This window comes from Mobula hypostoma, chromosome 13 (assembly GCF_963921235.1).
Source record: "Mobula hypostoma chromosome 13, sMobHyp1.1, whole genome shotgun sequence".
Classification (NCBI taxonomy): domain Eukaryota; kingdom Metazoa; phylum Chordata; class Chondrichthyes; order Myliobatiformes; family Myliobatidae; genus Mobula; species Mobula hypostoma.
Genome location: NC_086109.1, coordinates 47,836,581 through 47,850,780, shown reverse-complemented (window position 1 = coordinate 47,850,780; position 14,200 = coordinate 47,836,581). Strand labels below are relative to the sequence as shown.

Genomic DNA, 14,200 nt, shown 5'->3' with positions numbered 1-14,200 from the left:
CAACTGTAATGGAAACCAATTTCCCCCAGGATCAATAAAGTATGACTATGACTATGACTATACGTTTCCATTATAGTCAGTGCATATCCATACTTATGGCCACCCACTTGGCACTCCAGTTGTTCACCTTACCACATCATTGTTAAGGGGAATACTCCCGACCACCCGACCCCTCCCACTCCCGCGGGTGAAGAAACCTATACCGTGGTCCTTCCCTACCGGGCCCTTGCGGTGGCTGCACTGAGTTTCAGTGCGTCCCTCAGCACGTACTCCTGCAGCCGGGAATGTGCCAGATGGCAGCATTCTCCTACGGATATCTCCATGTGCTGTTAGATCATCAAGTCTCGGGCCGACCAAAGAGTGTCTTTCACCGAGTTGATGATCTGCCAGCAGCACCGGGTGTTGGTCTCTGTGTGCATCCCCAGGAACAGCCCATAGATCAGAGAGTCCTCTGTTACGCAGCTGCTGGGGATGAAACATAACACTAGCCTGTCCATCCTCCTCCATACTCTCTCTGTGACCTGACAGTGTGCAAAAGAGGTGGGTCACAGACTCCTCCTCACTGCAGTCCTCCCGTGGGCAGTGGGGTGCGGAGACGACGTTCCGGGCATACAGGAGGGATCTGACTGGGAGGGCACCTCTCTCCACCAGCCAGGCGAGGTCCTGGTGCCTGTTGGTGAGGTCTGGCAATGAGGCATTTTGCCAGATGAACTGGACGGTCTGCTCAGGGAACCACCCTACTGTGTCCATCACGTCCTTCTCCTGCAGTGCCTGCAGGACATTATGTGCCGACCACTGCCTGATGGCCCTGTGGTCAAAGGCGTTCTCCTGGAAGAACTTTTCTACACAGGACAGGTATGCCAGCAACGACCAGCTGACTGGGCATTGCGCAGGAGTGGGGTCAGACCCATCCTTCGTAGCCAGGGCGACAGGTAGACCCTGGGCACATAGTGGTACTTGGTGCCCACATACCTGGGTTCTATACACAACCTGATGCAGCCACATACGAAGCTGGCCATCAGAGTGAGAGTGACATCGGGGACATTCTTGCCCCCGTTGTCCAGGGACTTGTGCATGACGGTCCATCTCACCCGCTCCATCTTGGATCCCCAGATGAATCTGAAGACAGCTCAGGTGATTTCCGAGCTGTAGGAGCGGGGGACAGACCACACCTGCGCCAAGTACAGCAGCCCTGAGAGCACCTCACACCTGATGACCAGGTTCTTGCCCATTATCGACAGGGAGCGCCCTCCCCACAGACACAGTTTCTGTTTCACCTTGGCAGTCCGCTCCTGCCAGCTCTTGTTGCACGCCTCGGCCCCTCCGAACCAGATCCCCAACACCTTCACGTGGTCAGACCTGATGGTGAAGGGGATGCTGGATCGGTCGGGCCAGTTGCCGAAGAGCATGGCTTCGCTCTTCGTGCGGTTGACCCTGGCACCCGATGCTAGCTCGAACTGATCGCAGATGCCAATCAACCTGCGAACTGACCTCGGATCAGAGCAGAAGTCGTTGACGTCATCTTTTCAGGGAGGTTTTCACTTGGGTCCCTCCACTGCCTGGCAGCGTCACCCCTCTTATGCCCTCATCCCTCCTGATGGCTTCCGCAAAGGGTTCTATGCAGCAGACAAACAAGATAGGGGAGACGGTACAGCCCTGCCTGACTCCAGACCTGATGGGGAAGCTGTCTGTTTCCCACCCGTTGACCTGGACTGCACTACGGATGTCTGTGTAGAGCAGTCTGATCCACTTCCAGATTCCCTCCCCAAATCCCATTTTGGAGAGCACGTCTGCCATGTACGTGTGCAATATCCTGTCGAAGGCTTTCTCCTGGTCCAAGCTGACCAGGCCGGCGTTCACCCCGTTGTCCTGCACATAGGCGATGGTGTCCCTCAGCAGCGCGAGGCTGTCTGAGAACTTCCTGCCCGGTACAGCACAGGTTTGGTCCGGGTGGATCACCTGTCCCAGAGCAGACTTGACCCTGTTGGTGATAGCCTTGGACAGGATCTTGTAATCCACATTCAGGAGAGAGATGGGCCTCCAATTTCTAATGTCCTCCCTTTCCCCCTTCTGCTTGTAGATGAGGGTGATGATGCCCTTCTAGGAAGAGGTACAGTCGACGTTTTGGGCCGAGACCCTTCATCAGGACTAACTGAAAGAAGAGATAGTAAGAGGTATGAGAGGGGGAGGGGGAGATCCGAAATGATAGGAGAAGACAGGAGGGGGAGGGATGGAGCCAAGAGCTGGACAGTTGATTGGCAAAAGGGATATGAGAGGATCATGGGACGGGAGGGCTAGGGAGAAAGAAAGGGGAGGGGAGCCCAGAGGATGGGCAAGGAATTATAGCGAGAGGGACAGAGGGAGAAAAAAGAGAGAAAAAAATAATAAATAAACAAACAAACAAACAAATAAATAAATAAGGGATGAGGTACGAAGGAGAGGTGGGGCATTAACGGAAGTTAGAGAAGTTCAAATTAAATTCACTACTTCAAAGATTCAAAATACATTTATTATCAAAGTATGTATGCATTATACAACACTGAGATTTGTCTTCCCCACAGACTGCCATGAAACAAGGAAAGTCCTGGAGCCTGTTCAGAGAAAAACATCAGGCCTCCCCTCCTCACACATGCAAAAAAACCACATCGAGCAAACAGCATCAAATAAAAGCAAGAAACATAGAATATAAAACACAAAATCAAAAGAGTCCAGGCAGAGTTCAGCTCAGTGTTCGTTATCTACAGGCTGCCCCAATTCAAAATACCAATGAAAAAAGGAGCAACCAGAACCACAAATACATCATAAGTGACTAATGCCCAAGACCTAGAACTCCAGCACCACCCTCTGAAAGCATCGAGGGAGAGAGAGAGACCATTCAAACACAGGAACCTTCCTTCAGAAGCAGCAAGTGAGAGGGAGAGAGAGACTGTCACTCACAGACACCTTCCTCTGGCAGCACTGAGCGAGAGGCTGGTAGGTGGCGCTGAATAGCCTCTCACCTTCTGACTTGCCTCGATGGTTCCAATCTTCCTTGACACTTTAATCAGCGAGATTGGCAAGCAATGTTGATCATAGGCTTGAGGCCCATCTCCAGGCTTCTTGGCCTTGAGGCCGGGTGCCCACAGGAGCATGCTAGGAGAGAACAAAGCACCAAGTCGCTCAGTCAGCCCGAAAACAAATCACCAAAATGTAAATCACAGGCTCCAACAGTGGCAAAACAAACTTGACAGAAAAAGAAGTAAAAGAAGTAGTTTTTGTGAACTGTTTGGAGGATGTTCCCCTTGGCTGTGTTGTTTGCTGGCACTACTGTCTTCTGGCTTCAAGCAGGCTTCAATTAAACTAAGAACGTGGTCATCATTATAGCCTGTCACGCCAGACAGCCAGCCACTCTAGTGTTGTTTGGTTGATGTTGAGCAGGTCAGTGTCAGCTAAATCAGATAAAAGTGGGCAATTGTGCAGAACGTGTTCAGTGTTCTGTACCCTTTCGCCACACTCACAGGATTCGCTGGTCTTTAAACCCCACTTCACCATATTGTCTCCTGTCCTACAAACTCCCGCTCTCGCTCTGTTGAGAGTGCACCACTTCCGTCTGTCAAGCAGTGCCCCGTCTGGTAACATTTCTGTGGGGTCTTGCACTGTATTGTTTGGTGGGGTTCTGGCTTCTGTTTGTTGCCAGAGGTCAATCCTGTATGTTTGGGGGCGATGTTCCGTGCGGTAGTTCCTCCACTGTAGCAAAGCCTTTCCTCGACTTTAGGCGGTTGGAAACTGGCACATGATGGTGCAGTGGGTGCCGTGGATCCGAGTTCTGTTTACCTTTTTCAATTTTTGTTGTAGTGTGTCTTCGGATCTCTGGGGGAGCAGTGCCTGCAAGTCTGTAAATGACGTTAGTGGGTGTGGGGCACAGTGTGCCTGTGATTATTCGGCAGGTTTCGTTAAGCAACGGGTCTATTTTCTTCGCATGGGCTGATCTGCCCCACACAGGTGCACAGTATTCTGCAGGTGCATAATAGAGTGCTAGGGCAGTTGATCTACGTCCACACTAGACCAGATAAAGGCTGATTTATACTTCTGAGTCAAATCGACAACGTAGGTAAGGCGTAGCCGCAAACCCTACACAGTGCCTATGCGGATCCCCACGCTGTAGCCTGACGCGCACCTCTCCCAAAATGTAACTACACGTCGCGGCAACGCAGACCGCAACAGCTGTGATTGGTCCGTTTGGTAGCATTGCATTTCCTGCTACACATTTCTGGTTGTTTATTCTTCTCTGCCATTTCAGAATTGAGAGAGAAGAGAGAAGAAGAACGTAAGTTTGGAAAATGGACCAAATCGAGGAGAGGTTAATGGAGGAAGTTCGAAAATATGTACATTTGTACGACTTCTCGTCACCATACTAAAAAGACTACCAAATGGCATCAAATTCGTGGAATGAAATTTCCAATAACATGGGTCTGGACGTCACGGAATGCACAAAGAGATGGAAAAACTTGAAGGACAAGTACGTGCACGCCCGGAAAAAACTCTCCAAGAGGAGCGGGGACTAAGGCGGAAAAAAATACCGGCGTTTTATTGGCCTCTTTCTTGGCTGGCACCACACCTTAAGCACCGGGAAACAGAGTCAAATTATGATGACAACAAGGTAAATATAACATGTTCTTTGTATCATAAACCTTTCTGTTGTGTTTAGGCTAGCTAGCAAGCGAGCAGTACTGTCTAGTTGTAAACACGGCATATTGATTTGCGCAAAGGTAATTCTTCCGTGAAAGAGAAATGTAATATGTAATAGGTTTTAATTGTATCTGGCTTGCTCATCAAGCAAATGCAATAACCAGTACTCTGCCAATGTAGGCGTATGCTGTTTTCTCATTTTCATAGCTCTGCCAATCCTTGTACAGACACTGAATGCATATACTACCCGTATGTCTAATAACAAAGACAAACCTGAACTATTTGCAATTTCTTTCATAATCACAGGATGGAAATGATTCAACCTCAGGGTTGTCCACCTCCTCAGTTGCTGAGGAAAACCAACCACCAGACATTCCATCTTCAAGTGCAGAATCATCAAGTAGTGAGGCAGCTCCTCCATCCCCCCACCCAGCTCCTCCACCCCCACGCCATCTCCTCTGCCCCCCACGCCAACTCCTCTGACCCCCACGCCAACTCCTCTGACCACCTCGCCATCTCCTCTGCCCACCTCTCCATCTCCTCTGCCCCCCACGCCATCTCCTCTGACCCCCACGCCATCTCCTCTGACCCCCACGCCATCTCCTCTGACCACCTCGCCATCTCCTCTGCCCCCCACGCCAACTCCTCTGACCCCCACGCCATCTCCTCTGCCCCCCACGCCATCTCCTCTGCCCCCCACGCCATCTCCTCTGACCCCCACGCCATCTCCTCTGCCCCCCACGCCATCTCCTCTGACCACCTCTCCATCTCCTCTGCCCCCCACGCCATCTCCTCTGCCCCCCACGCCATCTCCTCTGCCCCCCACGCCATCTCCTCTGACCACCTCTCCATCTCCTCTGCCCCCCACGCCAACTCCTCTGACCCCCTCGCCATCTCCTCTGACCACCTCGCCATCTCCTCTGACCCCCACGCCAACTCCTCTGCCCCCCACGCCATCTCCTCTGCCCCCCACGCCAACTCCTCTGCCCCCCACGCCATCTCCTCTGACCCCCACGCCATCTCCTCTGCCCCCCACGCCATCTCCTCTGACCCCCACGCCATCTCCTCTGCCCCCCACGCCATCTCCTCTGACCCCCACGCCATCTCCTCTGACCCCCACGCCATCTCCTCTGACTCCCACGCCAACTCCTCTGACCACCTCGCCATCTCCTCTGACCCCCACGCCAACTCCTCTGACCACCTCGCCATCTCCTCTGCCCCCCACGCCATCTCCTCTGACCCCCACGCCATCTCCTCTGACCCCCACGCCAACTCCTCTGACCACCTCGCCATGTCCTCTGACCCCCTCGCCATCTCCTCTGACTCCCACGCCATCTCCTCTGACCACCTCGCCATCTCCTCTGCCCCCCACGCCAACTCCTCTGCCCCCCACGCCATCTCCTCTGCCCCCCACGCCAACTCCTCTGACCCCCACGCCAACTCCTCTGACCCCCACGCCATCTCCTCTGACCACCTCTCCATCTCCTCTGACCACCACGCCATCTCCTCTGACCCCCACGCCATCTCCTCTGACCACCTCGCCATCTCCTCTGCCCCCCACGCCAACTCCTCTGCCCCCCACGCCATCTCCTCTGCCCCCCACGCCAACTCCTCTGACCACCACACCATCTCCTCTGACCCCCACGCCATCTCCTCTGACCCCCACGCCATCTCCTCTGCCCCCCACGCCATCTCCTCTGACCACCTCTCCATCTCCTCTGCCCCCCACGCCATCTCCTCTGACCCCCACGCCAACTCCTCTGACCCCCACGCCATCTCCTCTGACCCCCACGCCATCTCCTCTGACCACCTCGCCATGTCCTCTGACCCCCACGCCATCTCCTCTGCCCCCCACGCCATCTCCTCTGCCCCCCACGCCAACTCCTCCTGACCACGCCACTGCCCACCTCCCATCTCCTCTGCCCCCCACGCCATCTCCTCTGACCCCCACGCCATCTCCTCTGACCACCTCGCCATCTCCTCTGCCCCCCACGCCATCTCCTCTGACCCCCACGCCATCTCCTCTGACCCCCACGCCATCTCCTCTGACCCCCACGCCATCTCCTCTGACCCCCACGCCATCTCCTCTGCCCCCCACGCCATCTCCTCTGACCACCTCTCCATCTCCTCTGCCCCCCACGCCATCTCCTCTGACCCCCACGCCAACTCCTCTGACCCCCACGCCATCTCCTCTGACCCCCACGCCATCTCCTCTGACCACCCGCCACTCCTCTGACCCCCACGCCATCTCCTCTGCCCCCCACGCCATCTCCTCTGCCCCCCACGCCATCTCCTCTGACCCCCACGCCATCTCCTCTGCCCCCACGCCATCTCCTCTGCCCCCACGCCATCTCCTCTGCCCCCCACGCCATCTCCTCTGACCCCCACGCCAACTCCTCTGACCCCCACGCCATCTCCTCTGCCCCCCACGCCAACTCCTCTGACCCCCACGCCATCTCCTCTGCCCCCCACGCCATCTCCTCTGCCCCCCACGCCATCTCCTCTGACCACCTTGCCATCTCCTCTGACCCCCACGCCAACTCCTCTGACCCCCACGCCATCTCCTCTGACCCCCACGCCAACTCCTCTGACCACCTCGCCATCTCCTCTGACCCCCACGCCATCTCCTCTGACCCCCACCCCATCTCCTCTGACCCCCACGCCATCTCCTCTGCCCCCCACGCCATCTCCTCTGCCCCCCACGCCATCTCCTCTGACCCCCACGCCAACTCCTCTGACCCCCACGCCATCTCCTCTGCCCCCCACGCCAACTCCTCCTCTGACCCCCACGCCATCTCCTCTGCCCCCCACGCCATCTCCTCTGCCCCCCACACCATCTCCTCTGACCCCCACGCCAACTCCTCTGACCCCCACGCCATCTCCTCTGCCCCCCACGCCATCTCCTCTGCCCACCTTGCCAACTCCTCTGCCCCCCACGCCAACTCCTCTGACCCCCACGCCATCTCCTCTGCCCCCCACGCCAACTCCTCTGACCCCCACGCCATCTCCTCTGCCCCCCACGCCATCTCCTCTGCCCCCCACACCATCTCCTCTGCCCACCTTGCCATCTCCTCTGACCCCCACGCCATCTCCTCTGACCACCTCGCCATCTCCTCTGACCCCCACGCCATCTCCTCTGACCCCCACGCCATCTCCTCTGACCCCCACGCCATCTCCTCTGACCACCTCGCCATCTCCTCTGACCCCCACGCCATCTCCTCTGACCACCACGCCATCTCCTCTGACCCCCACGCCATCTCCTCTGACCACCTCGCCATCTCCTCTGACCCCCACGCCATCTCCTCTGACCACCTCGCCATCTCCTCTGACCACCACGCCATCTCCTCTGCCCCCCACGCCATCTCCTCTGCCCCCCACTCCACCTCCTCTGACCACCACGCCATCTCCTCTGACCCCCACGCCATCTCCTCTGACCCCCACGCCATCTCCTCTGACCCCCACGCCATCTCCTCTGCCCCCCACGCCAACTCCTCTGACCCCCACGCCATCTCCTCTGACCCCCACGCCAACTCCTCTGACCCCCACGCCATCTCCTCTGACCCCCACGCCATCTCCTCTGACCCCCACGCCAACTCCTCTGACCACCTCGCCATCTCCTCTGACCCCCACGCCAACTCCTCTGACCACCTCTCCATCTCCTCTGCCCCCCACGCCAACTCCTCTGACCCCCACGCCATCTCCTCTGACCCCCACGCCATCTCCTCTGCCCCCCACGCCATCTCCTCTGACCACCTCGCCATCTCCTCTGACCACCTCGCCATCTCCTCTGCCCCCCTCGCCATCTCCTCTGACCCCCACGCCATCTCCTCTGACCCCCACGCCATCTCCTCTGACCCCCACGCCAACTCCTCTGACCACCACGCCATCTCCTCTGACCACCTCTCCATCTCCTCTGCCCCCCACGCCATCTCCTCTGACCCCCTTGCCATCTCCTCTGACCCCCACGCCATCTCCTCTGCCCCCCACGCCAACTCCTCTGACCACCTCGCCATCTCCTCTGCCCCCAACGCCATCTCCTCTGACCACCTCGCCATCTCCTCTGCCCCCCACGCCATCTCCTCTGACCACCTCGCCATCTCCTCTGACCCCCACGCCATCTCCTCTGACCCCCACGCCATCTCCTCTGCCCCCCACGCCAACTCCTCTGACCACCTCGCCATCTCCTCTGCCCCCAACGCCATCTCCTCTGACCACCACGCCATCTCCTCTGACCACCTCGCCATCTCCTCTGCCCCCCTCGCCATCTCCTCTGACCCCCACGCCATCTCCTCTGACCCCCACGCCATCTCCTCTGACCCCCACGCCATCTCCTCTGACCACCACGCCATCTCCTCTGACCCCCACGCCATCTCCTCTGCCCCCCACGCCAACTCCTCTGACCACCTCGCCATCTCCTCTGCCCCCCACGCCAACTCCTCTGACCCCCACGCCAACTCCTCTGACCCCCACGCCATCTCCTCTGCCCCCCACGCCATCTCCTCTGACCACCACGCCAACTCCTCTGCCCCCCACGCCAACTCCTCTGACCACCTCGCCATCTCCTCTGACCACCTCGCCATCTCCTCTGACCACCTCGCCATCTCCTCTGACCCCCACGCCATCTCCTCTGACCACCTCGCCATCTCCTCTGCCCCCCACGCCATCTCCTCTGCCCACCTCGCCATCTCCTCTGACCCCCTCGCCATCTCCTCTGCCCCCCACGCCATCTCCTCTGACCCCCACGCCATCTCCTCTGACCCCCACGCCAACTCCTCTGACCACCACGCCATCTCCTCTGACCACCTCGCCATCTCCTCTGACCACCTCTCCATCTCCTCTGCCCCCCACGCCATCTCCTCTGACCCCCTTGCCATCTCCTCTGACCCCCACGCCATCTCCTCTGCCCCCCACGCCAACTCCTCTGACCACCTTGCCATCTCCTCTGACCCCCACGCCATCTCCTCTGCCCCCCACGCCATCTCCTCTGACCCCCACGCCAACTCCTCTGACCCCCACGCCATCTCCTCTGACCCCCACGCCATCTCCTCTGACCACCTCGCCATGTCCTCTGACCACCACGCCATCTCCTCTGCCCCCCTCGCCATCTCCTCTGACCACCTTGCCATCTCCTCTGACCCCCTCGCCATCTCCTCTGACCACCTCGCCATCTCCTCTGACCACCTCGCCATCTCCTCTGACCCCCACGCCATCTCCTCTGACCCCCACGCCATCTCCTCTGACCACCTCGCCATCTCCTCTGCCCCCCACGCCATCTCCTCTGCCCCCCACGCCATCTCCTCTGACCACCTCGCCATGTCCTCTGACCCCCACCCATCTCCTCTGACCCCCACCCATCTCCTCTGTCCCCCCACCCATCTCCTCTGACCCCCCACCCATCTCCTCTGACCCCCACCCATCTCCTCTGTCCCCCACCCATCTCCTCTGACCACCTCGCCATGTCCTCTGACCCCCACGCCATCTCCTCTGACCCCCACGCCATCTCCTCTGCCCCCCACGCCATCTCCTCTGACCCCCACGCCATCTCCTCTGCCCCCCACGCCATCTCCTCTGCCCCCCACGCCATCTCCTCTGACCACCTCGCCATGCCATCTCCTCTGACCCCCACGCCATCTCCTCTGCCCCCCACGCCATCTCCTCTGACCACCTCGCCATCTCCTCTGACCCCCACGCCATCTCCTCTGCCCCCCACGCCATCTCCTCTGCCCCCCACGCCATCTCCTCTGACCACCTCGCCATCTCCTCTGACCCCCACGCCATCTCCTCTGACCCCCACGCCATCTCCTCTGACCCCCTCGCCATGTCCTCTGACCACCTCGCCATCTCCTCTGACCACCTCGCCATGTCCTCTGCCCCCCACGCCATCTCCTCTGACCCCCACGCCATCTCCTCTGCCCCCCACGCCATCTCCTCTGACCCCCACGCCAACTCCTCTGACCACCTCGCCATGTCCTCTGCCCCCCACGCCATCTCCTCTGCCCCCCACGCCATCTCCTCTGACCCCCACGCCATCTCCTCTGACCACCTCGCCATCTCCTCTGACCCCCACGCCATCTCCTCTGACCCCCACGCCATCTCCTCTGACCCACCTCGCCATCTCCTCTGACCACCTCGCCATGTCCTCTGACCACCTCGCCATCTCCTCTGACCACCTCGCCATGTCCTCTGACCACCTCGCCATCTCCTCTGACCCCCACGCCATCTCCTCTGACCCCCACACCATCTCCTCTGACCACCTTGCCATCTCCTCTGACCCCCACGCCATCTCCTCTGACCCCCACACCATCTCCTCTGCCCACCTCGCCATCTCCTCTGACCCCCACGCCAACTCCTCTGACCCCCACGCCATCTCCTCTGCCCCCCACGCCAACTCCTCTGACCACCTCGCCATCTCCTCTGACCCCCACGCCATCTCCTCTGACCCCCACGCCATCTCCTCTGACCACCTCGCCATCTCCTCTGACCCCCTCGCCATCTCCTCTGACCCCCACGCCAACTCCTCTGACCCCCACGCCATCTCCTCTGACCACCTTGCCATCTCCTCTGCCCACCTCGCCATCTCCTCTGCCCCCCACGCCATCTCCTCTGACCACCTCGCCATCTCCTCTGACCCCCACGCCATCTCCTCTGACCCCCACACCATCTCCGCTGACCACCTCTCCATCTCCTCTGACCACCTCTCCATCTCCTCTGACCCCCACGCCATCTCCTCTGCCCCCCACGCCATCTCCTCTGCCCCCCACGCCATCTCCTCTGACCACCTCGCCATCTCCTCTGACCCCCACGCCATCTCCTCTGACCCCCACGCCATCTCCTCTGACCCCCACGCCAACTCCTCTGACCCCCACGCCATCTCCTCTGCCCCCCACGCCATCTCCTCTGCCCCCCACGCCATCTCCTCTGACCCCCACGCCAACTCCTCTGACCCCCACGCCATCTCCTCTGACCCCCACGCCAACTCCTCTGCCCACCTCGCCATCTCCTCTGCCCCCCACGCCATCTCCTCTGACCCCCACGCCATCTCCTCTGACCACCTCGCCATGTCCTCTGACCCCCTCGCTCCTCTGACCCCCACACCATCTCCTCTGCCCACCTTGCCATCTCCTCTGACCCCCACGCCATCTCCTCTGCCCCCCACGCCATCTCCTCTGACCCCCACGCCATCTCCTCTGACCCCCACGCCAACTCCTCTGCCCACCTCGCCATCTCCTCTGACCCCCACGCCATCTCCTCTGACCCCCACGCCATCTCCTCTGCCCCCCACGCCATCTCCTCTGACCCCCACGCCATCTCCTCTGACCACCTCGCCATCTCCTCTGACCACCTCGCCATCTCCTCTGACCCCCACGCCATCTCCTCTGACCACCTCGCCATCTCCTCTGACCACCTCGCCATCTCCTCTGCCCCCCACGCCATCTCCTCTGACCCCCTCGCCATCTCCTCTGACCCCCACGCCAACTCCTCTGACCCCCACGCCAACTCCTCTGACCCCCACGCCATCTCCTCTGACCACCTCGCCATCTCCTCTGACTCCCACGCCAACTCCTCTGACCCCCACGCCATCTCCTCTGCCCCCCACGCCATCTCCTCTGACCACCTCGCCATCTCCTCTGACCCCCACGCCATCTCCTCTGCCCCCCACGCCATCTCCTCTGACCACCTCGCCATCTCCTCTGACCCCCACGCCAACTCCTCTGCCCACCTCGCCATCTCCTCTGACCCCCACGCCATCTCCTCTGACCACCTCGCCATGTCCTCTGACCCCCACGCCATCTCCTCTGACCCCCACGCCATCTCCTCTGACCACCTCGCCATGTCCTCTGACCCCCACGCCAACTCCTCTGACCCCCACGCCATCTCCTCTGACCACCTCGCCATCTCCTCTGACCCCCACGCCATCTCCTCTGCCCCCCACGCCATCTCCTCTGACCACCTCGCCATGTCCTCTGACCCCCACGCCATCTCCTCTGACCCCCACGCCAACTCCTCTGACCCCCACGCCATCTCCTCTGACCACCTCGCCATCTCCTCTGACCCCCACGCCATCTCCTCTGCCCCCCACGCCATCTCCTCTGACCCCCACGCCATCTCCTCTGACCCCCACGCCATCTCCTCTGACCACCTCGCCATCTCCTCTGACCCCCACGCCATCTCCTCTGCCCCCCAGCCCAAGGATAGCACAGAGGAAGAGGAGGAAAGGACGTGATGACTGGTTTCAGCAGCAGTTCGCCCAGTTGGATGAATGTAGGGTGGGACTGGAACAAAGACTGCTGAACGAAAATGATGAGGTCTCCAGGTTTGTGCAAGCACTTGCTGATGTGCTGCGGAGGCTGCCGGAGGAGCACAGGGCACAGACAATGTTCAATGTCTACAAAATGGTATTTGAGAGGCAGCAGCAGAAACAATAAACAATTGCATAATCTATTATGTTGTCTTTTTTATGTAACACTTTGCACCTTGTATAATGTTGTGCACAGTACTGCAAATAAATAACGACTTTATAACAGGTCTTTACTTTTTATCCGAACAGCTACATGTTATTTATGGGTTCATTTATTTTATGTCCTTACAATTTACTGATTAAATTGGCCACGACACACTATTTTGATTGGAAGAAGGCTATCAGGTCATTCCATACACCAAGGGCAGCTCTAGTGGAGCAGTGCCTTGAAAGGTAATGAGGATGTGGAGGTTCCAAAAGATTCATACCCCTGCCACCACTCTTCATCACTCGCCTGGCTGAGGTGACCCTGTAGTGTCTGAGTCTGCAAAATGAGCAGGGATCTATCTGCTCACAGGAGTGTTGGCTTCATCAGTGTAGGCCAGGAGGTTGTGAAGAGCGATACAAGCTTTGACAATGTTCACTGCTTTGTCAGGTAGGAATTCTAGTGGTTGACCGAGGATTCTCCACCTTGCCACCAAAATGCCAAATGTGTTCTCAATCACCCGCCTGGCTCTGGAGTGACGGTAGTTATACATCTGCTTTTCCATGGTCATATTCATCCCTATTTAGCAAAACATAAAAGATAAAACTCAGAGTATTAATAAATAGGAAATTATTATGTGCCAATATAGCTGTGATCACGACAAACATTTAGGGGAATATATATATATATAAAATCACACAAAACAAGCAGTATTACTTAAAATTGAATGAAATTAATTTTCATGGAATTTAATGTCTCTGACATACCTGGAAAGGGTCGCATGAGATTGTTGTGTAGGGGGAATGCAGCATCACCAATGATTACATGCAGGATTTTGACTCCTGTTCCTTGAAGATTGGCTGGTGGGGGCAGGTTCAGTTCATGTTCAAGCAGCATAGAACCAAATCTGCTGTCCTTGAAGATGCCCCCGTCACTTCTCTGTCCGTATCCCCCTACATCCTCCATGCTAAACCGATATCTGGCGTCGCAGACAGACATCAGGACAATGGAGTGTGCACCCTTATAGTTGTAGTAGTCACTCCCGGCATGCGGCAGTGCCTTGATGTTCACGTGTTTTCCATCTATAC

At 58.3% G+C, this 14,200-nt stretch overlaps 1 pseudogene; it reads left to right on the top strand.

Annotated features, from left to right (window-relative positions):
• The first annotated feature begins 4,319 nt into the window (after positions 1–4,319).
• LOC134355952 (uncharacterized) lies at positions 4,320–13,094 on the top strand (annotated as a pseudogene).
• The last annotated feature ends 1,106 nt before the right edge of the window (positions 13,095–14,200 follow it).